The sequence below is a fragment of the Falco rusticolus genome, chromosome 5, assembly GCF_015220075.1.
Source record: "Falco rusticolus isolate bFalRus1 chromosome 5, bFalRus1.pri, whole genome shotgun sequence".
NCBI lineage: Eukaryota > Metazoa > Chordata > Aves > Falconiformes > Falconidae > Falco > Falco rusticolus.
The window spans coordinates 26,393,738-26,421,223 of NC_051191.1; the positions used below are offsets into that span (position 1 = coordinate 26,393,738).

General features: G+C 38.1%; 1 long non-coding RNA gene across 1 annotated transcript in view; it reads right to left on the reverse strand.

Moving 5' to 3' along the window:
* Window positions 1-8,373: 8,373 nt before the first annotated feature.
* LOC119148766 overlaps window positions 8,374-27,486 on the reverse strand; it is a 168,230-nt gene continuing 149,117 nt past the window's right edge. Inside the window, exon 3 of the long non-coding RNA XR_005104489.1 lies at window positions 8,374-8,622. This is a non-coding gene — a long non-coding RNA (uncharacterized LOC119148766). The remainder of the gene's footprint in view (window positions 8,623-27,486) is intronic.

The window sequence follows — 27,486 nt, forward strand, 5'->3', positions numbered from 1 at the left end:
GCTGGCCTCCAGACATTTTTGCCTGACTTCTAATTTGTTGGGGTGGAACTCTCTTGAGCTTAGAGGAGGTGATCCTTGAATATGAACCAGCTTTCTTGGGCTGCCCTTCCTTCCAGGGCATTACCCCATCTTTGAAGATGTCAGAGTTTGCTCTCCTGAAGTCCAGGGTTATGAGCTTGCTTTTCACCCTCATCTCTGCCCTCAAGATCCTAAGTTTCACTCAAAGTTTTTTCCAGACAACCTTATTTTCAAATTATGGATGCTGCATCTAAAATTCATGTTCATTTCATGATGTCAATAGCGAATTCAGGATTCATGTTGACATTATTGATGACAAAACTGGGCCTAATACTTCTCTCAAGACAAATCACCCAGCTGAGGCCTGCTTTGAGATGTTAATTGGCCTGTGTCCAATCCAGTTAACCTGTGCTCTGCTGGTAATGAATAGCGATAATCTTCCCTAGACTGCCAAGGGATGCAAAGTAAAGAGCTTAGGAGTACTAATGCTTTTCCATCGAATGAAATGGATATTTTTGAAGGAATTCCTAGTTTTCATTAGTCACATTCCTACTAGTCAAATGTTTTTCAGCCAAATGTTTTGTATCTTTTCTGGTATTTTCCTTTGTTGACAGATTGAGCAGCCTGTGGGGAGGTAGAGCAGACCACCTGCCCTTTTTGAACCTGCATAACTTTAATGTACCCATGGTATGGCAAATAACTTTTCCCTTTCAGTGCAGATTAACGCATTTATGGTTATTTTTTGTTTTTGTTTGTTTTGGTTGTGTTTTTTTTTTAAATTTTATTTAAAATTATCTATTCCCAAGACATGTTTCTAGCTATCTATATTTTCTATAAATTTGAAATGAATTTCATTACCCTTAGATTATGTGACAAGTCATCCTGCTACATTTCAAATACAGAACCTAAATATTTATCACCCAGGATCTAGAAAAAACTATTGCCCACCTCTGACTTTCCTGCAGTGCTATTTATAACGTTATCTCCAGGTAGTAATGACATATACCAAGAGTTCAGGTACAGAAGGTGGTATGGAACTGTTTTAAAAGAAACTGTTCTGAAAGAGTATGCAGCTCAGCACAGAGAAGCAATGCCACTTTTTATCCCCACCCATATGTGCTGAACGTTTACCAGCTCTTGCTGAAACAAATTCCTACTTCCCAGCTCCCTTCTGGCCACTTTCCCCTGCCATCAGAGGTGACAACCATCTCAGCCAAACCACCTTATCTGACATGTCTGTCATAGTTCAAACTCATGTCTCAGCAAAATATCCATGGTGCAAGGCTGTCTTGTCCTGGGCAGCAGAACAGCTTTTGGATACCTGGAGGAAAAAAAACACTTAAACATTAATATACTACAGATTCTTTAATTTGTGCTCCAACTGCTGTAAAACCTGGCACAAGACTGGAGAAATAATAGCTGCAACTTCATCAGCCATTGAATTTGGCAGAAAGGAGAGATTTACTAAGATCAATGTAGAGCTTCAGATCATGATTTATTTTGGAGCTCTGCTCGGGGGAGGAGAAAAGGGAAGGTGCTCTCCCCTCTGCAAGCACTGCTTGTGGATTTATTGAGAGCTATCATCTGAAGCTGAGAGACAAAATTGTGTGTATGGATACTCTTTGAAAGACTGCCAAAGGCTTTAGAAATAAGAACATAAATTGAAGTGAACAAAACTGCAATTGAAACTATCTGCAGCAAATATAATTAAGAAAATAGCCTAGTGAATGAAAAAATATATTGCATTTTTAGAAATTATGTCATTTTCAGTAATACAAGAAAAGGGTTCCTAAAGGCAGGGATTCCCAAATTAAAGAGTGATATAAGAACCGCTTTTAAGTAAATAGGCTGTCCCAGAGCCAAAACCTGTTACTGCCTTAGCAGCAACAACACCAGTATGTGGCAATAAATGTTCGTAGTCCCCTGAGCTATAGCACTGCTGTTTGCTCCTGGCACACCTTTAGCTTCTCCCACTTAGTCTTAGTCCTAACAGCCACCCTCCACCTCCTGCTATGCCTTTGGCTTCTCTATTACAACTTTATATATTTCATAAGCCTTCATTCCCCCCTATTTCCCCTTTTTTTCTCATTTTCTCTTGCTATATCACCATACATCTGTAACTGCTGTTACATGCTTATGACATGGCATAAGGTTTTAGCCAAAGGTACCCTTTTTCCTCACTATGGAATTATCATAATCTAATAAACCACCTATAAAGAACTTTCTGTTTTCAAATCAGTTTCATTCAGAATTTTTCTCCTTTAGAAAATCACCTCTTTAAAAGCACCAGTATGTGTATGACTAGCAGGGATGTACTCAGTTTGCTGCGCTGAATGTAATCATGTCATGATCGTTCTTCCTTAGGCAACTGCTAACTTCCAGTCCAGTGACAAATTCATCTTTATCCAACATAATGAAATCCAGAACAGACTTTGTTTGCATTGAGCACGATATCATTTATGTTTGAAACTACTCCCCTTAAAAAGACCAAACAAATCATCGTTGATATTTTGCTACCAACTGCATGGATGCAGTAGCCATGTCTCAGGAACAGAAGTCTCCCATCACAACTTGATTCCCCTCCATGCATTACTGACCAGTGTTTATGGTATAACACATCTTATTCTGAGGTTTGATATGTGTCTCTTGCTTGAAGTAGTTGAGCGGAGTTGCCTTTACAGCACTATTGGTTATATCATTGATTGATGTGGACCCTCAGTCCTGCTAACGCAGATGCAGATGGTGTTTTTAGTACAGAGCACCGCCTCTCCTATGATCCTATGCTCCATGACCTTATGAACTTGCACAGAGCTCCACAGCACTGAGACTCTGGATATCTATTCCATCCATCCATTAATTCCACAAATAAGCTCTATTTCAAGTACTTTCTTTATAGCAAGTGTATTTTATGCTTTACATAAACTATTTTTTTATAATTTTATCTTTTGCAGATTCTTCTTTTTGAGCAACCGGGTGTGACCTTATGGCTGGCCTAGCTTTGAGCAGGAGGTTTGACTAGAGATCTCCTGAGGTCCTTTCCAACCCCAGTCATCCTATGACCCTAAAATCCTCTCCATTCACCCTTTTTTTGCCCCTCCACTTTTTTTTAGATTGTTTACAAGTAGAGATACTAATTCTGTTTATTCAAATCAGCAATCTTTCAACAAGGTAACTACATCAGATTTTTCTATATAAATTCCCAGTTCCCTTGATTTTAATTCATAGGAATAGCACTTGCATGTAAGCAATGAGAAAATGTATTTATTTCATATTCTTTTCTGCACAGGTTCAATTTTGAGTTTGGACTGCCCAGACCTTCACAGTACCCTGCTAAACATGCTAGCTGAAATCCCTCTTGACTGCTCCAACTGTTATTTGCCTGAAACGTTCGTATCGCACTGTGCAGTTCATCAGGTGAGGGTCAGGCTGTGCTAAGCATGGGCAGGCAGCTTTCAGCCGGCCCTGAGCACAGGTACGCCCAGCTGTCTACTGGGGAATGGGGGGAGGCCAGTCTCCAATATGTCTCAGTCAGGCTGTGTCTTCCACAAACCCGGAAAACTGGCTTTTTTCCAATGTGGCAAAACCACTGACATTTCTACTGTACTATTGTTGTAGCTGGCCAGAGCCATCTTGGCATGCCCTGCCTTTCACTTTCCAGCTTGCCTTACAACTTAGAGCTAACAGGGGGGAAACATCTGCTTCTTTCTATCCTTCCAGGGCTGAAGGATCAAGAGGTGGTGGTGAGATTATTTAAAAAAAAACAAACAACCCAACAACAACAAAAAAACCAACCCAGCAGTGGTGTAAGGCACATGTTGAGATCTTCTGAGGACTGTGTAGCAGCTGAGGCCCAGGGATCTGGGGAATGAGTCATTTAAGCCAGACACGAACTTTCCCCACCACCTCCCCACCTCACATGAAAGGAAAGAGGGTCAGAGCCAGACCATCTGGACAACTCTGTGGGAGCAGAAGCCTGCAGAGAGCGTTGGGCCGCCCACAATGCTCAGAAAACAAAGCAAAATAACTTGCTCTTCAGACCTTCCTCCAACATGCTCATCAACAGCTATGGGCTGATTTTAACCCAATGAGCATTTACAATGATTAACCCTTATTTCTGCTCTTCAAATAGGAGCAAAGATGACAGTAGAGAAGAAGAAAATACTATGAAGGAGACAACATTATGAGGAAGATGATATTATGAGGAGGACAACATTAAATTAAATCTGTGACAGTGTTTCAGAGCCATTGCCATTGAAGCTAAGAGAAATTTGCCACAGAACATGCAGCGCTAGGTAGGAAGTGCTACAAGGACTCGGAGTGCTCTACTGTTGTCACACTACCTGACTATATTCATAAAGGGTTCAGAAGTTAAATTTGAAATGGAAATTTATAGGAGAGGCAACTGAACAAACAGCCTAACATGTCACCAGAAAATGTAGATATGCAGAGCTTGTGAATTTGTGTGAAAATCCCAAGACAATTTCTTCATTGATCAGATTTCTTTTGCTATACAAATCTCCTCTTTAGATTACTGCAAAGCAATCAAAATTAACACTTGTTCCTTTATTATTAGTATAGAAAATTTCCAACTTTTATAGCTTCCCCAATTATCACTTTCCATCAGTCCCATTACACAATCTAACTATTTTTTTCCTAGGACAATTTCAGCATTTTTTTAGTTTTGAATCACTCAGCAATAAAACATACAATGGAGAGAAACTGACGATTGTTGTATAGGTTAGGCTATTTATTCCAGAAAGTAAGAGCCTATCTCATACTAAATATACCCTAAAAAGGCAAAAATTGGTTTAACATTTCTGTTAATGTTACCACACCTGTTACCACCAGAAACACTATCTCCCCCAGTACTGTATTGCCTACGAAGGCTGTCAAGGAAAGATTTATTCTAGCTGACACAGCTAAAACAAAAACCGTTGGCTAAAACCGCAAAGTATTGTTTCTAAAAGAACAAAGAATAGTTCCACAAAGCTTAATGAATTACACTATTACTGATATATACTTCCCATATTCATTTGCCTCAAGTAAGTGCATGTAAATAAAGAACTGTTGGTTTCATCAAAATCACGATGTGGACTTAATGAGACCAGATCTTCTAAGTTTACTTTTTGATATTCAGGCTTTATAAAATGTATTTGTATGATTTTTTGGAAATTGCAATGGAATGTGACAGCCATCACTGTTTCCTTCTCCTGGATTGCTGCAGAAAGTGACTGTGTCCACTGATACTGCTGGAAAATGAAATAATCCATATGAGTACCTTTGGAATCTCTTGAAATTAAAAAATTAATGGTAGGAATATTGATATACAAATAAAAAATATTGTAATTACTTCTGGAATGATAGCTACTAAACGGATTTTAAGGTACTAGAAATCTTGGGAGCTTTAAACCAGAAAATACAGAGATCAGGAAAATTATCTTTGGATTAAATGAATGTCATAAGAATGTACTTATCAAAGAAAACATTAGAGGCTTCATATATAACTAGCTTTCATTCTAACATACATGTTAAGTTATGTGGTAGAGTGGGTCGCTGCTGTTCAATACACCATGAAATGAAAATTCAGATATGTGTCATGATAGAGGCAAATTTCTGATGTCTCTAATTTGGCAGAAATATCGGAAACGTGGAAGAAATGTAGATCGAACATAAAAGCCCCAGCATAAAGCTAGGCAATGGAACGACTCCCAGTCTTAATTAGTTTATTGATTAGCTCTATAAAGATGATGCCCTGTTAACAAAAAGGGTGTGTTACCCATCCTCTGCCTATTGCAGTGCTGTGGCAATTCCAGCAAGCTTAGTATATAGATCTATATACTTGTCTCTGCAGTCCATTTGTATAAACAAGTAGCTCAGAGGATCTAGCTAACCCACATCTGGTTACTTTAAAAGCAGAAGTATAAAAATATCAAAGTAACAGAAATAAAAATAATTTTAACTGGTCTCTTTCTGGTGATTTTAATAGTGGAAATGCAAAATTACAAAATGTGCCAGCTATTTAAGGTTTATACAAAGAGAAAAACCTGAGATTAAAAGCATTTTAAAAATTCCCGTACCAGACAGTTTAGCTAAGAGTTTAGCTGAGGTTTGCCTGACTTCAGTATTGCAGGAATCTGGGTCGCGGTTTAGCACAGTAGAGGGAAACCCCCTTTTCTCCTAAATGTTGGGGTTTACAGCCATACTTAATTATTGCCTTGTAAACCAACTTGCAAGTAACAGCCTTAATGAACATCAGGGTGCCTTTCTTCTGGGTTGAGGACTAAGGCTGAACAAGGAGATTGGTAAAATACTTCCTTCTGCAACTGATGATGTGACACTAAACAGGAAGGGCCTGATCAAATGATCAACTGAAAGAAGAGAAAAACACCTCACTGGCTACTTTTAGTTGAATTGTGCATATCAGACTTGCATATTCTATTAAGAAACTTGGAGGCTGAGAGCATCAGTGTTGCAACATTTAATGCAATAAATGTTCCAAGTTAGTCCAAAACCTTTCCACAGCAGGTTTGAAATTATGATGGTCTGCATTTTTCTTCCTCTTCTTTTTATTTTTTTGTTCTTCCCACTTCTCACTTTTGTTTTGTTTCACTTTGAATAGTTCACAGTGTTTATATTTTGAAAGCTGGCCTATTTTCCTTCACAAAGCAGCCAATTCAGTTTGTGGTATAAATGCTAAATCAGCATGTGTCAAACTTGTTAAACCTTTTTTATGCCAAGCCTTGAAGGACCTGATAAAATAAAGCTGTAAAGATATACATTTTAATAAAACATTATTCATGCACTGTTAGTCCACAAAATATTCTCATGTACTATATAGAAACCAAAAGCAACATTTCTCTGGCCTAAAGCTAACTTTTTATGACTCCCTTGGTAATTTTTTTCACTCTTTAATACTACGTTATTTATTTATTTTTCAATAAGCCTTCAGAAAAGGGGTGGCATTTTTCTTGCCATGTTTGCAATGTGCTTTTTTTGTTCTTTTTTTTTTTTCCCACTGACCTTTTACATCATCTATAGAAAATTTAATAGGGATATGGAAATCAGCCAGGATAAGTGCTGCAAGCAGTATGTGCTGATCAAAACCCAGAGACAGCAGCTCTGTTGAGCGCAGAACTGTGGTTGTGTGGTTCAGACAGTGGCCTGGAAGTCGCGACATCTGGGTTTTCTTCCTTAGCCCGCCTGACCCCCCTGAGTGATACCAGCTTTCTGTTTGCTCAACGGGAATGATAATATTTACATTCTCCTATTCTTTTGTCTATTTAAATGATCGGTGGCTTGAGAATCTGACTGTCTTTTGTAGTGCTGGTACAGTGTACAGCACAGCGCAGTCATTTCAGCTGATGCTTCTAGATATTACCATAAGGTAAAAATACACGTTGGGGACTTAAGTGCACTGCCCTAGCATGTGACTCTGCCCTAGTGCATGTCCAAGAAGGAAAGTCCTGAGACAAGGAGGACTTCAGTGCTGACTTGTGGGCAAAGGCAAGCCTTGGTGTGTTTAAGTACTGGAGCACGAGATTTTATATTTCACAATCTCCGAGCCGTTTAATGCATTGCAATGTCTCAAGTATTCCAATACTGGCTGATTCCTGTGGACTTTCCAAAGATGTTCACTGGCAAGCATGTTGTATTCAGTGATAGATGTATAGCTGTCTCCTGCCCTTATTCAGGAAATCTCTTTTATTGGTCTGATTTTCATCTATTTGGATTCTTCTCACAGTTGTGACTCACATCTGCCTGTAAGCCATCCATTCAGTTGTATCAAAGAACAGGGAGAACCCTGTGGTATTCCCAAGGACATCAGCAGATATCCAGGCTTTGTGAATGTGCAGACCTTCAGGACCTCCAGTGTAGGTCCCCTGGATGTCTCCTTTGGGGACTGGTTTTCCTACAAAGGGCCCTCCACTAGAAGAGCAGCTTCCATAGGTAATTCAAGCCCCACTAGATCCAAAAATTTTTTTCCAGCTTTGTGGAAATCACCAAAATTTCTGTGGATGTTTTCTTCCTCTTGTGCCCTGATGCCTCATGGTGTGGGTCACTACTGTTTCCACTAATAAGGACAAAGGCCCCAGGTGTGTCACAACCATGTGGACCTTTTTTTAGAGGCTCTCAAGAATGCAAACTAATCAAAGGGTCACCACAGCTCTCCCTGAATTCAGCTGTGCTGTTGCTGACTGGGTGACCAGCAGTCAAGGTCACCATCCGGATTGATGAGGAGTTCTTCAGGAGCAAACAAATTATTTCTGATTTGAAGCAGTAACAACCAGTTGCTGTGCAAATATCAAGGACTGTAACTGGATTAACTACAGAACCATAGAAAACCACAAGGACTGGAGGATATAATTATCTTTAATACAGCACGACAAAGTATCATCCTCTCTTATGCAAAAAGTGAGGCATGTGGAGAAAGAGGCAGAACTGCTGTTGGGAATGTAGTTTAGCTCCTCCTCTGTAGGCACTGGTAGTACAAAGCAAGTTATTCTTTCTTTTTCTCCCCATGACTTAGAGTATTTTTTCCTGTCTTGAAGGAGTCCCACTGTTCTCCCCTGCCTTCCACACCTGCTCTCTTCTTTGTCTGCTGAGCTACAAAGTAAAACAATAAACAGTCAAGGCACAAAAATTCATGTGGTTTGGTTCCCAATACTCAGAAGCTGGTGAATTAGAAAGAAGGGAAGATTTTTTGCTGACTGAGCCTCGAGTTCCTCCTTCAGCAGACGAACTGCTCAAATATGAATGTTAAATCCATATTCCTCCATACTTAAAGGTTTTTTGGGCTGAGTATCTCAGTGGATTTCTTACCAAAAGAGCCAGCATACAAGTGAGTGCTGGCTGGTTGTGCAAAAGTAGAGTAGAAAACTGTCCCTGGGTTTGGGAGGTGGGTTTTGCTGCGCTGGCATGCTGGGAGATTAATGCAAGCCACTTAGCATCTCCTTCCTCCCCCTCGCTGTGCCTTAGGTTCAGGAGGAACAATGACATTTGCCTCCTTTGTACTGATTTGAAAGCTACTGATGAAAACTGCTACTTAAGGATTAGTTAGTAATGTAGGGAGGAAATTCTTAGGGGGGGGGCAGGGAGAAAGAAGAACATTAAATATGCTTTTTAGTCCAAATGTATACTACATGTTTTTAAGGCAGAAAAAAGGCCTTTCTCAGAAAAATTACATTTCCAGAAGAACTTTTCATTTTTACAACACTTTTTTTTTTTTTTTTTTTTTTTTTTTTTTCTACTGGAAGAAGATGGATGCAAAATTTCCATCAAGGTCTGAAAACAAATTAATTCCTTGTTTTGCTAAAGATACTTTTGAATGATGGTTATATTATTCACAAGTAAAGAGAACCTTAAAAGGAAAGACTGGTTGATTTCCCATATCCCTGGAAGTGAAGCTGTTATTACCTTTGCTGCTTCTCAGAAAAAATCTCAACAGGTCATATTGTTCCACTGTGTGCCTTAGACCTGAAGAAGCAGGGGAATTCACATTCATTTAAAGATACTGCAGTACTGCCTCCATAAATCCCCTCAATGGGACAAGATGTAGGCCTAGCTTGATGAGATAAAGGTAGTGTTTTATACCAAGTTTTCAAGCTTCATTCTAAATAGTCATGGATTTTGTGAGTATACATCAGATTTTTATGTTCTTCTCAATGTCAGTGTCTACAATTTCATCCTTTACTTTAAAAAGAGGAGCAATTGACTGGCAACACCCAGAATACATCCTACAACATCCATCTACTGTGTTTTAGGATCTTGCTGTAATGCATTAAAGCACTTTTATTTCATATGAAGAATGATATATACTGAAGTTAATGCTTCATGTTATCATAGCATAATGGTTAATGTTATCATAGCATATATTTCTTCTTTTAAGAGTTAACCTACTATCCAACTTGCTTTTGCAATGAATGTTTGCATAATGTAAAACAGCCACTTTGATCCTAATAGAAATAAATGGCTGAAAGAACACAAAAAAATGAGAGCTTTTGCTTACTATTTAAATTCTTTCAAATAGCAGTGCTGTGTGAAATTCTAATACACTCTTTCTGCAACAGTCAGATATTAAAATGGTTCAAAGATTAGAAAATCACTTAAAAATGTAATTAATACAGCAGCACAATTCTCTGTGGTTTGTAAGATATGATGCATTTAGTGTAGCAAATAAAACATAGCATAGGACAGTCATCCACGTGTGTTATACATCTAATCCACTAAAATATGTACATAGATTTACTGTATTTGCCTTACAAACTTTGTATTTTCTGGCCTGGATATTAAAGAATGATGTTTAATTTAATTTTACAGCTTCTTTGCAGTCATTCAGGGGTTTTGTAGTTACCTTCTTCAGAAAATTCCTGGTTTTAAACCAATACTAATAAAACTGGCAATTAAATATGTAAGAATATATCCTAAAAAAATTCTTTTATTCATGATTTATAGGATCACAAGTTGGAAGGGACCAGAGGAGGCTCTCTAGTTCAACCTGCTGCTCAGTCAAGGTCAGGTTTATTTTTCCATGGACAATGTCTTGATTTTGGTGCCTAGATCTTCATACTGATACTTGGTTAAAGGTTCAAAACTAGGAAGATGCTCTTGCTCTCAGCATCCAACTGCCTACTGAGCAAATCTGTGCATTGGTGCTTTGAAATGATGGTGTGTTTCCTTAGGGATCTCAGTTTCTGAAGCAATTATTGTGTCTCTGACTGCTTTATGAAAGCTTTGCCATGAGATGATGTTGTTTTACTCATTTCAGAGGAGCTTGATTTTTAAGGATTTCAAAATTGCAAACACTTCTAAAAGTTTGACAGTTGCCTGAAGTTACTTTGCATAAAGACTGAGACACTAGCACAGTTACTACACTAAAAACTTAAGGTCAGGGGCAACAAATATTTAGTCAATGATCTACAGTCATGTGAAATACACTATATAATCCTTGGATCTCTGCTTTACAGTCCTGTGCATTGATCTTCACATGTTCTTAGCATTTCCCATATCTTTATACCCTATAATGCAGTTTCTGAGTCCAAAAAGGAAGAGAAGAATCAAAATATTGAAGAGCTGGTTACTACAGTTTTCCTAACTCTTGGGCAAGAGTATTGTTATGAGTCCAAGGAAGATACTATGCCACTAAATTTAAAAATCACACTGCAGATTTTGGTAATGTCGATAAAGATAAAGCCTCTGTAAAGTTTATTGAAACTGAGCCTTCAGACCTTGAAGGTATTTATTTATTCAGGCCAAATAATCTTCCTAAAGAGAGAGCCTGGGCAGAGTGATGAACAATATGAAGTAGATAATTGCAAGATTAAGTCTGAGAACACACTTAGAAGCCTGTTTCCTTTTCATAGAACACTATAGAGACTTAAAAGAATAATATTTAAGACAACTGACTAGTCAGCAAAGAGCAAAAAAATTAATAAAGGAAAAAAACCTAGAAAATACATGGTGATTAGGAAATCACAAACAGTTATGTATTTAGAACTACTTTCTGGCTCTTACAAGGAAGTGGTGGGGTGTTAGTAAGGTGTACAATTAAAAGGAAACAGACACAAGCCAGTCAAGTGCTCTGCATGGTGGAGTTATTACTACATAGGGAAGCAGAGATAGTCATGGTACTCTGAGCAGTGCAGTGGCCCCAGTGACCAGCAGGAGCAGTCCAGTTGAGAGGTGAGGCATTGTGCTCACACCTCTGCGCCGCTTATGCTACCCAAAGCTATTAAAGCCCCGAGGAACCTGGTCTGACCTCATTGCTGACCCTGCTGTGTGCAAGAGCTTGGATGAGTGAGGTCCCTTCTAGCCTGAATTAACATACAAGCCTATGATTTTAGGATCCCCGGAGAAATCCTTCTTGGACATCACTGTTTGGCACAAGGCTGCAACACACGTAAATGAACTGAAGTCCACTTCAAGTTGCACCTGAAGGAGGAACAGGAGAGAGAGAGTAAGGGAGACCAAGAGTGGCCTTTTTTCCTCTTTCTAACAATTTATGTGCTTTCAGACGCTAATTATAATATGTTCAATGCAATTCTAATGCAATGCAACACTAATTCTGTGTGAGCTGCTGTGCAATGGGCATTAAGGTGTTGGGGTCAACGATATGGATAATTAGCTAGCACTGTGATTCAATACATTAATTCTCTCTGAAGGAGTAGTAAAACGTGTGTTGACTCTTGGTAACCTCAGTGTAGGTGTTGCAACCTTGTAATAGATGTGGATGCAATAACCTGCTTGAGCTTGTCTACTTGAGATAAGGTGTTTTCTTAAGTGATGATGAGGAATGCTGCTCTTCTAGGGAGCCAGAGAGTGTCATTAAATTAGCTAATATTTTGCTGCCCTCCCATGTAGAGCAAGCATTGCTAAAGGGCAGCAGTGCTGTCAAATTCTTATTGTCTGGAGCAGGGAATAAAGCAGAGAGAAAAAAGGATGAAAACAGTAGATAAAGGGCCTAAGGTGAATTCAGGCCTAATACACAGTACATTGAGTTGTTTTGTTTGCTCACTTTTTTTCCCTTCCTCAGTAAAAGTAGTTCAATAGTTATGTTTTTTCAGCAGCATAACATCTCTCAATGCTCCCCACATTCCTCCATCACAAACAGAGTTCATCTATCAATAAAAGCATTTCAGATCTCTCTAGACCTGGAGACACCAGGCAGAGTTATTAGTTCTTCCCCAGCTTATTCCAAGGTGCCAGAGTTCAAAATGAAAACGTACAGATTGCTGATAGCCATGCCAGAGCCAGGGAGCTGCACAGATCTATCCCTGCATCTGTCTCTGCATCTATATAAACACCAACAAGCACATCCAAGGATATCAAATTGAGAATAAATGCCTGTGTGCAAAGCATTTTTGTCTGTGACAGGCCTTAAGAAACTAGAGGGCAAATTCTCTGCTGATGTAAGTAGCACAACGTTGTTAAACTCCATGGACCTGTACCAGTTTAGAGACACATGAGATTTGACCCCATTACTTTATTTAGTGACACTTATAGTAATTTCAAGTTGTCAAGTCTGCATTGCTGTATTCCAACAAGTAACACCTTTAAACCCTGCTAACAACTTTTCTTCCTCTAAATGTCGTGCAAGCAACTGTCATTCCTTTATGATCGAACCTAAACCAGGAAAGCAGATGATTTTTAGTTATCTGTGTAGCAATTTATATCCTGAAGAACACCAACACAGTTTAGAGACTCTGAGACACAATTATCCACTCTGTGAAGACAACTACAGCTGGGGGAAATAAAACAATCATTTTATATTGATATGAGACAAATATATTTAAATAAAAAATACAAAGAGTGAAGTGTCTCTCCTTGATACTCTAGACAGGTAGGAAGATCTTGTTTCTTCATCTTAAAAAAAATCAAGAAAACCTAGCTGTGTTGTGTTATGTTTTGTGAATTTAGGAGAACAGATTTGTTCTTTGATGACTTGGAAGACAGCATTCCTTATAAACAATCACTGGCATCTTGGTGCATGTAGGTTTTCTTTGGCTTGTCATCATGGTAAAGACTCCAGGTAACACCTTGGTTAATTCAAAAGATAGGGGAGACTCACATCCTATGCATTTCCCTTAGAAGGGGAATGTGCTGCTGTTAGGTAAAACCTGCCTGTATAAGCATGCTTCAAAAAAGAGTTGCTAGTGGCAAAGAAGCAAATTAGACTAGATTCCATTGCTGCAAGGGAAGAACGGCCCAGTGTAGACTCTGGTGGCTAATAACGGTGCACAGTTACTGAGAAGAAGAAAATCCTTTACAGAATACAAGCCTCTATTGTACAGAGAGCTGAACAAGTCTTACGGAGTTCAAAACATACCACCTACTTATGAGTGTTGCTCTATTGCTCTTTTGATGAATACACTCCAGTCTCCAAGCCAGTCTGCTCTAAATGACAGGTAAACTAAAAAAATTCCAGTTAGGGATGTTTTAGGGTTTCATTTCCCTCATCATCGGCTTGAATGGCACAACTGATGTTGTGTGCTCATGTGATCTTGAATTACAGGTTGGAATACATTCTAGTATCTAATTATTTTTGTTAGCTTTTTGATATTCCCCACTCATTCCAACCAATCTAGTCATTCAGTTCTTCTGTAATAAGGAAACAATGTAAGTTTGGACTTCTGTATTTCTGCTGAAGAATAACCCAAACTAATATAGTACTCCAGGTTAAAACACAACAAAATCCTCTGACTTTGCCTAACAGCATTATGAGTGTTAGTGTGGACACCTTCCTTTCATGTTGTTTCACCATCCAGGAGGGCTGAACAGGCCTTTGATGTGTCTTACGCACAAAGTTACCTAGATCTTCTGGTTTGCTAGCTAGCCTAGCCAGCACTGTGAATAACTATTTCAAGCTATCTTTGCTATCATTCTTCCTGTTTAGTACTGTGAAAAATTCCTCTGAGTAAACTTAAACTAGAGAAAATGTTCTGTCAATGTCCTGCTTATTCATTGTGCCCATCGTTAGCAAATTCATTCAGCTCCACAACTCTGAATGGTGAACCTTTGTGTGCCATGGTGTTGATGTTTTGGAGAAGTAAATAATGAACGTGTGGAAGGAACATCAAGGGGCCATTCTTTTACCCCAGGAAGAATCCACTATCTCTGCATTATTCCTAATGTATGTTTATCTAAATTGCTCTTAAGATCTCCAGTGATGGAGATTCATAGTCTTCACAGGTACTATATTTCTGTGCTTAATCATTCTTACCATTAAAACATTCTTCCAGTGCCTTAACACGAATACCCCTTTCTGCAATTTAGAGCACACTGCTTCTTGTCCCATACAAAATGAGTATGTGGAATAATCCAATCTTTTCCCCTTTTCAGCAAACTCTTATGTGTTTGAAGACTACTAATGCTGTCTCTGCTTGGTCTTTTCTCTTGAGGAAGCAATCTCAACTCGTTGATTTCTAATAGGTCAAGTTTCTACACCCCTAATCACTCTGCTCTGCCTTCAGCTGACCCAAATATTTCTTGAAATGCAAACTGCAGAGGGAACACCAGACTTCAGCTACAGCCTCATTCATACCAAATAGAGCAGAAAGATTGTGTCATCTATCTTAGAGAGATTACTCCTGCCTGTACATCCCATAATAGTATTTGGCTTTTCTGCAAAAGTGTCACTTTGCTGATAATATTCATTTCAGGGATCCTTTCTTATCTTATTCTCCATCATTGTTCTTTTTCTGCAGAGCTGCTGATTAGCCAGTTGTTCCCTGAAGTCATCTTAGATATTTCAGACTGCCTACAAATTGTCAAGCTCATTCTGAATTCTCACCCTCCCAAGTGGCTGGACCTCTCTTTACTTACTTGTCATCTTCTGTCCCGATAAATACACCTTTTTTTCCCCCCCTTTGTGTGCCTTGAATAAAAGTTTCCTGCTGTTTCTCTGCACATCTTGTAGTAGTTTAATCTAGCCAATGTTTCCTTTCCTTACTATGACACTGTTAGGTAAAACATTGTCAGAAATCTCACTGAAGTCAAGAATGCAGCATCTACTGCTTCTGCCCTGTATACAAAGCCTGTTACCCTGTCCTAGGGGGAAATGGGGTTGGTTTTACAACATTTGCTTCTGACTGTATTGGATCTGGCTGAGATGGAGTTAATTTTCCCCCCAGCAGCCCTCATAGTGCCTGCCGTGCTTGGTTTTGGTAGCTGGAGAGGTGCTGATAACACAGAGGTGCTTTGGCCTCTGGGCGCAGCACTCCACAGCACCAAGGCTGTCTCTCCAACATTCCCCCTGCACCTCACCCAGCAGGCTGGGGTGGGCAGGAGGCTGGCAGGGGACACAGCCAGGACAGCTGACCCAAACTGACCAAAGAGACATTCCATACCATATGACGGCTGCTCAGCAACGAAAACTAAGAGAAAGGAGGAGTGGGGGGCATTTGTTATTACGATGTTTGTCTTCTGGAGCAGCTGCTACATGCACTGAAGCCCTGCTTCCCATGAAGTGGTTGTACATCCCCTACTGATAGGAATTTAAGAATAAATCTTTTGTTTTCCTTGGCTTTCATGTCTGGCCTTTGCTTTTGCTTTATTAAACTGCCTTTATCTTGACCCACAAGTTTTTTTTCCATCTTATTTTCTCCCCACACTGTGCTGTTGAGGAGGGGAGAGATAGAGCAGCTTGGTGGGCATCTGGTGTCCAACCAAGGTCAACCCACAACACTGACAAATCCGTGTTGGCTGTCACTTATTTTTTTGTTATCTTCTAGGGGCTTAAAAATTGTTTTCTTGGTTATTTGCTCCAGGATTTTTCTAGAAATTGAAGTTAAGCTGACAAATCTATCCTGCTTCCCCCCTTTTTAAAGATAGGCACAATAATTGCACTTTTCCAGCATTCTGGAACACCCCCATAAGCTCCCCAAGATAACGAGTGACAGCTCTGAGATTGTCCTGACAGCTCTTTTTCTCTGATAATGCTCACCTTGGGGTGGATTTCCTGCAGTTCAGTGACCGTGAAAATATATAACTAATATAAGCACTTATCTTACTTAGCCTCACTTTTTCTCATTTGTTCATGCCTTTAATTGCTTTAGCCATTTCACCACATCAATCTCGTTAGTGAAGGCAGAAGCAAAAGAGCCAGTAGGCACTGTGGTTTGTTTGGGGGTTTCTGTCCATAGATTTCCCACTCCATTTGGTAGCAGAACAAACCTTTTCTTCCTCTTCTTGAATTGCCTGACTAACAGTATGCTTTCATACTGGATTCTGTCTTTGACCTGGATATTTCTGACATGGCCCATGATTACTTTTTGTTGTTTTTTTAATAGCCTCCCATGAGGTCTCTGACAAAAGCTTCTGAAAAAACCAAATGATTTGTGTCAGTTGTGTTTATAGTAATCTGGTGTGGTGATGCTCAAAACACTCATCTGCCACATTTGAAGAGTTAAAGCATCTCATGCACTGATATATTTCCATTTACTATCAAAAGGCATTTCTGATCACACAGATCTTCAAACATTTATTTATATTTACATTTAATAAGCACCATAAAACCTTTTTCAACAAGCAGCCATTTAATTGCATCATTGCATTTGATCAGATGAACATCTTGTTGTTCATAATAAAGCCTTCCCTATAAATAAGCATAGAAAATATAAATTAAACTTCCATGTTAAAATGCATACAACTTAATGTCTCAATTCTTCCCTTAAATGTTGTGAATTGAATTTTTCTCAGGAATAATGTATACACTGAAATGTTGCTAGGCATGTTTACATACTCATATAAATTCTGCTGATACATTATCTAACTTGGGATTTGCACCCATTTCAGCCATCAGCATAACTACACTGATATAAATCGCTTGTATTCTGGCAAAGCTGATGAGATAGTTGAAAACTGGAAGAATACATAAATGAAACAGAGTTCAATTTTGCTTATAAAATGGACGTTTTTATTCAGTACAAGTTTTCCATGAACATGTCAGTCCAAATTTCCAAATTTTAAGTTATTGACATTTTTATCCCCAAAGTACCAAATAATTTTCAGCATTCTGATGCACTAAGCGCTTATCAATTGCAACAGTTGATATTAAAACATTTTCATTTTCTGCTCTCTAAATTGCATGGGTTCTGTAGGAAAGGCCAAACAACACAAATCTACAATTTCCAATAGTTGTTAATGATGTGGAGTGAATACAGGAGTGGGATGCTAAACTAATCAGTGCTATTGGACATTGGTGAGTAGAAACCACTATATTAGTGCCTAAACTGTGCAGTGATCCATGTCTCCTAATTCTAGGAGATAGTTATGTTAAATTGATTTGAAAATAAGTGGACAGAATCATTATGCCGACATTTATAGCTAAGCTGATGGAAATCAGATGGATTCTAGTTTTGCAATGCACCTCATAAATTGATGCTGAAGATCCCAATAGACTTCTCTGCCTGCTTTCTGTCCACCCAATAAACTGTGATTATTGGATCCTGATGACATCTGCTCTGAGGCTATATTGAAATGAATTGAAATAAACTACAGAAAAAGCATGTTGAGGCAACTTGAATATGGAGGAAGCTGAAGAGCTTATCATTATTGACATATGTGGTCCAAGGTAGGACAGTCATGAGGGTATGGGTATAAGCTGGATGGCAAGGTTTCTCAAAATGCAAACTCAAACCCACAGCAGTGTTGCCTAGCCTTGCTCCTGGAAAATACATTCCTTTTTAAAAAAATCAATTTCAGAGCCGAATAAAGCACTGAGAGAGTTCATGACAAAAGCAAGAAAATGGAATACAGTAAGTCATAAAGGTGTGCCCTTGTGGTTAACGCTCTGAGGCTGGTTTATTTCTGAGACACTAAAATATCCTGGCCTCACCAAGGGGCAGAGAAAGTACTCAGTGGAAGCACTGAAAATACCTTACTACAAACTGCTAGGCAATGGATTAATGATTTTATGAGGTGACTCTGCCCAAATTCCTTGCCTAAGAAAAAGTTCACATGGTAAAAAATAATAAGGACAATAGGTGCAAATAATAAGAGGTGCTTCATGGTAATGTGTAAGTATTCCTTAACAGTCAGTGGTTTTTACTGCTTTCATCAACTTCAGGTTCAGGGTTATGCAATATGCAATATTCATCTCTCACTATTGGAGAAGCTGTGATTTGATAAATTTAGGGCACAAGGATCCAGGTCCAGAGGAGCCCTAAGGAGCCTTTAAACCCATGACATAACAAATATCCTACTAATATCAACGAGACTTAGGAACTCAGTACCTTTGGGAAGGGGAGTGTCTTTAAGGGGATGTTTTTCTCTCAAGAAATTTATTTTCCAAATCATACTTTTAAGCCTTTCCTCAATATATATGGCCAGAAAGGATTGATTTCTTGTATTTTAGAATATCTAATTTAAGTTTTGATTTCTTTTAATACAAGGAATAATTAAAAATAAATATCTTCCGTGAAAATGGTTTTTCTGTTTCCTCTAGGCAGTCAGCAATCAGGTACTGTGGCTGTCAAAACAGGAGAGAAACCAGTCCGTAGCTCTGATAGGGATTTATTTTGATATAAGTGGCTATTAATACTACACTTCCTGCCCCTATATCCATCCCCTTCTTCTGGGACCTGTACTACCCATGCTTGATTGAGCAGACATGCCTTTCTCCAAATTCCTGTATCTGGATGGGCTTGGATCTGGAAATTCTCGGGTCTACATAAAGAGCAGCTTCCTGGCCCAGAGATTTTCCTCTTTCTCCGTATCTCTAGGAACTGTTGATATTCCTTTAAGTACCATTCATGTTGAAATTAATTCTGCAGTTTTCATTCATGTGATATCTACAGTGCTAGGGCCACATCATATATGTCAGGTTGTTAGCCTAGCAAGACAATTAATTTGCAGCTCTATAGCTGTTGAATGACAAGAGGGCTTTCTAGCTGTTTACGCTGAGGAGCCACTGAAGTAGGGTGTATATCAGAAACTGCACTGGAATGAATCAGCTGTCTTCCAGATTAGCAGAAATGCTGAGATAATCTGTTCTCTAATCCAATAAAAATACATTTTTTCAATAGGATAACACAAAGAAACACTTATTAGTTTAACCACATGCGTCAGGCAGCATCTACCTCATTAGCAGTTTGGTGTAACAGACATAAAGTCACTGGAACAGAACATGTTTACAGGGCAAATATCTCCCACTTTGAAAATAAGTATCTTGGCTTTGGCTCAGCATTTATTTAGCAGTGGGAAACTGCTGTCCTGTGACAATTTTCCATTTTGTTGACATTATCTCCTAATGATGTTATAAGTGGGGACAAGTTAACCTCAGAAGGTTCAGAGGTTCAATTTTCATTAGGATAAGCATCTAGAAACTTTGACAGCTTATGAGCTATTATCCCAACTTTGGTTGTTATTCTTATTTTCTAATAAGCACATGTCTCTCTTGGTCCTAACCTCCTAAAAAAATGTCCTCCAGGTAATCTCTCTGCCCCTGTTTCCCATGAGAAGATGTGGCTGGTAGTGGCTTTGTGAGGTCCTGAGCAGGTTCTGGCTGCTGAGGACACTATATTTCCCTGAGTTTTACAGTGCAATAAAGAAGATCACAAAAGGACTTTCTCTAAATAACCTTCAGTCTGAGGCCATAGTACAGCCATTTCTTGCAGCACACACGGCTGGCAACATGCTCAGATGGCACAGGATTGATGCCTTGGTTTCAGGCATTTAGCATAAATGAGCCATTTAGGTTCCTTTTGTAACCACCAGAAGATTCAGCTGATGCTGGAAGGGACTAAAATTTACCTGACCTTGATGGAGTTTGTATGGAAAGGTTTTGTCCTGGTTCTCACATTTTCTTTTTAGTTAGGCTCATTTACGCCTTATGTTCTCCAGGAGGGTCATCTCCACTCCTGTGAGCCTACTAAAGCAGAACCACTTTTTTTTTTTTTTTTTTTTTTTTTTTGTTGCAGTCCAGGAAGATGACAGCCTTGAAACTATCTGGCAGTCTGATACCAATAAATACTGGATTTATCCTCCTTTCTCTATCTAATGCCTTAACCTCCGTTCTTTCCCCCATCACAGTACCCTTGCAGGCTGTATATCGTTTTGCTTAAAAGCATATTTAAGAAGTTTCTTCCCAGCTCCTTTTTACCCTGTTTTATTTCAGATCTTATTCTTTTAAACTGCCCATTTCAAGTGTCTACATCCCTTTTGGCCAGATCCCCACTCATAGTTTACTCGCTATTATTTTTGTCACAATAGAAGTAATAAAGTTTAAGCAAGGCTGGTGATTTAGGGTGTCTCAATTCTTAGGGTCCCACCTTGTGTAATATAAGAATTGCTGAGTACTTCTCATCCTGAGAAGCAAATATATCAAAGAGTCTGAAATTGGCTACCCCAGTCCAGGGGAAGCATTAAAAATACACAGATCTCTTGGGAAAATTAGTCTATGTAACATCTTTTTACTCTTCACTTATTTCTTTTTAAAGTTTCTTTTTCACACAGACATTTCACTCATAGGGATGCATGCATTAATCAAAATAAACAGCTAGCTTATGGGGCACACCGACATAATAGATCTACTTAACTCCAATTAAACCAAGCAGTGGGCAATGTAACCTCTCTTTGCCATCGCTGCAGCGCTGCATACAAATTATGGGAGGCAGGTTTGCTGCTGACCGTTCAGTACAGTCTTTAGTGCTGGCCGTTTAACACCAGTTCAGAAACTAGGATCCTTGGGATTTACAGTTTGATAGGAAGAAAAAGAAAAAAAAAAAAAAAGAAATGAGAAAAAGGGTTAAAGCTTAATGTAGAGATCCCTAAATAAAAGTGTGTACTTTGAAAGTCAAGGATGTTTTCAAAGACAAGTGCCGCCATCTAATCTTTGTGATGCATGCCTATAAATTTACAGCAATACTGCCAAATCCTGTGATTTAATGAGTCTTATGAAAACAGAAAAAAACTCATCTTTTATTAAAACTATGAATTTTCATGTCCATAAGACCTTGAAGAAAATCACAAAGATGTGACTCAAGTGTGCCCTATAGACTCAAAAAACAATGAAAAAGTAAATATTATGCCTTGTCTTTAAGTCTTACGATCAATAAGATGCAGCCAAATGAATAATATTTTGTCTCTATATAATATATATTTATAATACAATATATGTCCATAAGAATGAGATATTATTGGTCTGGTGCATGATCTGAGCATTGTCAAACACTGTGACCACGCCACAGACTAATGAAATGCTATTATTTTTTATTTAAATGGTTATTCTTTTCTATCACCCCACCTAAACCTCTTGTGTTTACTGTGAAATGTGGTCTCTTTCAGCAATAAAGATTCATATACCTGTGGTTATTTTGTCATTTATATGCAGTTCTATCATCACTTGTTTTAATCTCTGTTTTAGGGAGTGTTCTGTTTACTACACTGCAATGATTTTTGAATTAAGCTCAGCAAAAAGTGTTACTACATTGACTATATCTTTGAATATTTGAATATATTTGTTTACTTAAACAGTGGCTTAGTCAGACAGCACTGAGGATTTGTTTTTAAGTACAGTGTTTGCAGTTGACAGGTGACTTTTCTCTTGGTGGATTCTAATTTCTTGTAGCCCAGTGGGAAAATGTTTGCTATTGTATATATTGATTTTTTTAAAGACTAAGAAAGCAGTATTTTCAAAAAATAAAATAAAAATTAATACTTCATAAACCAGTACTCAATCTGAAAACCCAGTTGGAAGTAATGGAACTATAAATTTATAATGATGCCTGTAAGAAATAGCCTCAGAATTGTTTGATGTGGTGTAACTCTTACCTGCAATACTTCAGATCCAGTGTTATATAGGTAATGAAATTCTTAGTTGTAATGCCCTGCAGAACATATTGAGATAGTAATGAAAACAATAAGAGCAGTAGCAATATTGAAAATATTGTTTTCAATATGGAAAGAATACCAAATAGTTTCTTGTGTCTGCAGGTTTATACTTGCCCCTTTGGTTTCATCTTACTCTATGGCAAGCCAAATGAACTTTCATAATTTGAATGAGGTGACTGTGAAGAGTATTGCAATATGATCATTGCCCAGGACAAATTATAGTGTAAAGGAAAGGTGATAAAGTGCTTGTAAAGGCACTTTAGTAAGACACTTTTGCTATTCCTCATGCTGTTATCACTTTTACAGTAGTTAGCATAACAGTATTTGCTTTGATTTTTTTAATGCACACACTATGTTTTGTATAAGTACATATTGATTTTAATACTGCTTGAAAATTCTATTCTTAATGAAAAGCATGGAACAGAAACAGTACAAATGTCCTGACAGTAACAAAAAAAAATAAGACTTCTTGCTCTTTAGGTCCCAAAAATATACATAGGTGTTCTACCTCCAAATTTCAGAAACAAAGACAATCGAGAAAGTTAAAAAAAAAAAAATTGCATCAAATAACAAGACGGATCTCATTTAGATATTTTGATGAACTGGAGAAAACAAACACTGCTGTCTCTGCCTCAAAACCCAAATGCTTGATTTTCCTATAAACGTTAATCACATACATATTTGATAATTACATTGGAAGCAGAGCTTCTTGGAATAGTTTATCTTGGTCCCACAATTCCTTACTTAAGTGCTTCTTCTAAACCATTCTTTTTAGGCTAACCAGAGTCTGAAATGTCAAAAACTTCTTTTGATTTTTTTAGAGCTTTTATATAGTGCTAGGAAGGTACAAGAAAATTCCTGAAAGCTCACAGCCACTAGCAAGTCTTGTGAACCATATCACACAGACAAACTGTGTTCTTGATCCCTCTACATTCTATAAAAAGAAGGGAAAATATTTAGGTTTTGCTTTTTTTTGAAATACTACAGAAAACATGTCTGAGATTCCTACAGGTATTCAGAGAAATGATGTCTGTCATATCTGTAGGTTTCAGTGCCAGCTTGTAGTTTTTAACAAAGTGATATAGCACCTTTTATAGACCCTGAGTCTAAATAGGAATAAAAAGGGATTTAGTGACTCTGGGACCCATAGCAACTGACATTGAACAGCATTCTGCTACATCAGTCAGCATATATGACACCTTAACCAATTCTAGCCTAACTAATGATGGACGAAGAGACAGGCAGGTGACAATGCCATGCTTTTTCACTTTATCACAGGGGCTACAAAGCAACTGTCATGCATAGACAAACCTTCTGACTAATGCTACCATTGCCTATTTACATTTCAGTTCCACACAAGTCAAATTGGGTTTACTGCATGAAAGTTATTCTGATTATATGTTCTGCTGAAGCGTACGTTCTTGAAACAGCAGCTATTTCATATCTGAAATGATTAAAGTTACAAAGACTTAAAGAAGAAATGTCCACTGAATGAATGAAAGCTGAATGCAACAGGGAAAAAATCACTTCCATTTAAATTTATCATGACTAATTGACACTTTATTATATTTATCCTGTTTTTATAGGGGTGTTTACATTTTATTCAAATGTTTTACCTCATCTTTTAAGGCACTGAGCACCACTAAAATCAGTGAGACTGAAGGACATCAGAGGAGGTATTAACTTCCTGCAGGATTAGCTCTTAGGGCTGAAAAATACTGAAGAAAAAATGATATTAGCTTCATAGTGTTGTTGGCACTGTACAGGAGGTGCATATAGACTTATGTTCTCCCTGAAATGTTGTTTCCTTCTCTAGCAGTGGGATTTTTCATCTTTATCTGAAACCTATTTAGTGAGAAGCAAGACTCATCTGGGATGACTGTAGTACAAGTCATAATCAACTGTGATTTCTTGAGCAGAACATTTTGCATTTGAAGGTGAGTCATCAATGCATTATGTTAACATCCAAAAGTGCTGTCCAAGATGAGAAATCCCTTATGCCAGGCACATACATTAAAACAGAGACCTTTCATTCAAGCTTACAATTGATGTGGGAAAGACAGATGAGAGCTAGGAGAAAAATATATATATTCAATATTGGATGAATCCCACTTTGTGCTGATGGCAGATCTTTGGATGGAGATTGTCTTCAGTCCAACAAGGCTATAACTAAACTGTACATGAGGAAGATGTGTTGCACTTGTAGGGACAATTAGGCTTTTATTGTGCACATATTTATTCCTGCAAATGCTCTATACAAAGTTAAGGGAACCTAGGCTTCTTGAAACCCACAGTTCTATTTTTCATATCCTTTTTCTTACATTTTAATGCCAATCTATCCAAAGCCTACAGTATCAAACCAGCTTCACTTAAGATACCATAAAAAAATTGTGTGGCTTACATTTTAGTTCCAGAACCAACAGGATCCTCTTAATGTAAAGCTGCCTTCATTAAATGCATTTATAAACTTATGGAAAATAAAGTTACTTAATCTCCCAGCCTGTTTATAAAATCTCAGTGCCAGATGCATTAACTTAAAAAAATCCAGCAACATCAGCTTTTAGAATTTTTTTCCATTTCCATTTCAACTTCCAGAAATTAAAAGCTTCTACCATTTGATACAGTTAATGGAAAGGCCTTTACAGGCAGTCTTTAAAGAAGACTTCCAGTTTGACCTGAACAAAGGTACTGGGATTTAGAGAGCACAGTTGATAGGATTAGTACTTCTCTCTAGCTATCCATGTTAAGACAATTAAAATGAGAAACAGTCAAAACAGAGTAAGGTAGAAGATCCAGGGAATAACCTTTTAGGCTTAGCTATAAAATGTCTAACAGATTTTCTGCTATATGTTTTTTATTCACATCTTTTCTGAACAAAGGGCTAGACATAACCAACAGACAGTTAAGTCGTTGGTATCCTAAGCTATAACACTTGACAGTGAAAGTGCAAATGACATGCTTGGGGTACAAGTGTCTGCAGGTAACAAGTGGGCAAAATTAAAAAAGAGTCTTGCTGACTCGAAGGTGGGATCTGTTAGAGTCTCAAGAACTTCCTCAGGGAGCTAGCGGGAGCTCTGTAGCTTTGGTCATCTAAACCAGACAGAACATTTTAACAGGGAATATACTTCAGGGATCCTTCAGTGATACTTAAGGCATCATTTGCAATACATCTAATGCACCAGGATTTTGTGAAGTCAGTATAAATTAGTGTGTGAGAGAACCTAAGGAAAAAAACACCTGGAAACAGGCTTATACAGGTCCCAGTTCAGCAAAGCACTGGAAAATCATGCCCCCTTTCTCCTTCCAATAAATTTACAAGGCTGTCCTATGGCTATAACACTACTTTAGCCCTTGGGGACCTGCCTGCACATCCTTGTGCTGTCCGAGACGTTGTCTATGAAGGGATGAAGGGCCCTTATACAGTAGCGATGAAGCTTGCATGTACTCCAGCAGAAATATGAACAATAATTCACATATTTAACTAGGAAGGCTGTTCATAAGGTAATATGGAGAGTTGTAAAATTGATAATTTATTTTGCATTTTCCTCTTCATTGTAGTAAAAGTGCTTGCTGAAATGTGTTAATTGCCTTACACCTCTGGAGAGACTTTGATATTTCTTTGGTTTGGAAGTGGACCTAAATTGTGAAGCTAACCAAAGCTGGCCAACCCCTGCAGTGCCTGGACAGATCACAGAGTCCATGGGGTTTTTTTGCACCAAATGCTGAACTTGTGCTGTAAAGTTTTATTTTTCTCATACCAATAGTCCTCTCAGAACAGTACAAGAGAAGTTCAAAAGCCTGGGAAACATACCATTCAGATAAATTTCTGTACAGTTTAATTTACTTTAAAAATAACCCAATTAGGCATATTTCATGTACTGAACTTCACACCTTAGGAACAGTCCTACGGAAGTCAACGGCACAACTCACAGCATCTTGTACTATTGATAACTTCTGCAGGAAAGGGACTGGTAATAAGATCTCTGTTTCCTTGGAGATCACATGCTCTGGAACCACTCAAGCAGTATCAAAATCTTCTGCCCGTAATACTTTAATCATTTCCATAGAAAACACTTAATATATTAAGATATCACAAGAAGGATGAAGTCTTTAGATAACCAATAAATAACAGGGAACTAATAACTCCTACCATTCTGGCTTCATGGGACTAAGGCTGAAGGAGACAAAAATGGACCAAGAAGCTATTATCAGATTTTGCATTTTTTATGCTTGAAAACCTTTTAATTTCAGATTTCAAAATAGTGCAGCATTTATAAATATAATCAGCAGAATAGGCAGAAGATACTCCATTCAAAAGAAGAAATAAAACTGCATGTAAAATAAGTTTCCATTGAGAAATATTTCATTATTACGCTGAAGGCAAATTAATTTTATTAATATCAGATGAGGGGAATCGTACAATTTCTTGGTTTTCTTTGGGCACAGTCGTATTATTAAACACTATAGAGAAATAGCCAGTGAACCTCTGTCTGAAGGAAGCTTATTTTGGTTTTCCAGATTCACATCCCTGACGGAAGTTAGGTGACTTAGTGAGTCTAATCAATCAGTCTAAGTTTTCTCACAGTTCCCATGGTTGTGGGATATGGGAATCATAGCAGAGTTTAAGTACTTTCAATGCATGAGAATTCAGACTCTGATATAGCTACAAACTTAACAGCTACCCAAGGACTGTCTGCAAAATTCAAACGCCCTCCCTCAAAAAGCAACAGATGTAATTGGAGCCCAGTGTGAAAAGGGTGACTTATTCACCACCGCCTTTTGTCTGCAGTGTTTAGATTCAAAGGCATGACCAAGGAAGATGTCCCACTGAGATCAGCTGCCTGGATTCATGCCAACAATTTACATTTGCTTATATTGCTTATGGGAGAAAGGGCTGATACAACCTGTTATGCAAAATGCTTATCATAAAGAAAGCTAGTCAGAAAATAATTTCTTTTGCCTTGAGGAACAAAACAAATCACAGAAATTATTATTTAGTAAGTATTAATAAATAATTTTGAAAGTTTTCTATATTTTCCAGATTAAAACTGCAAACCTAAAGATTTATTGTCTGATTTTCACCACCCCCCAGCCAAAACTTGCAAATTTTACCAAATAGGGACATTCCATTTCACTGAAAAG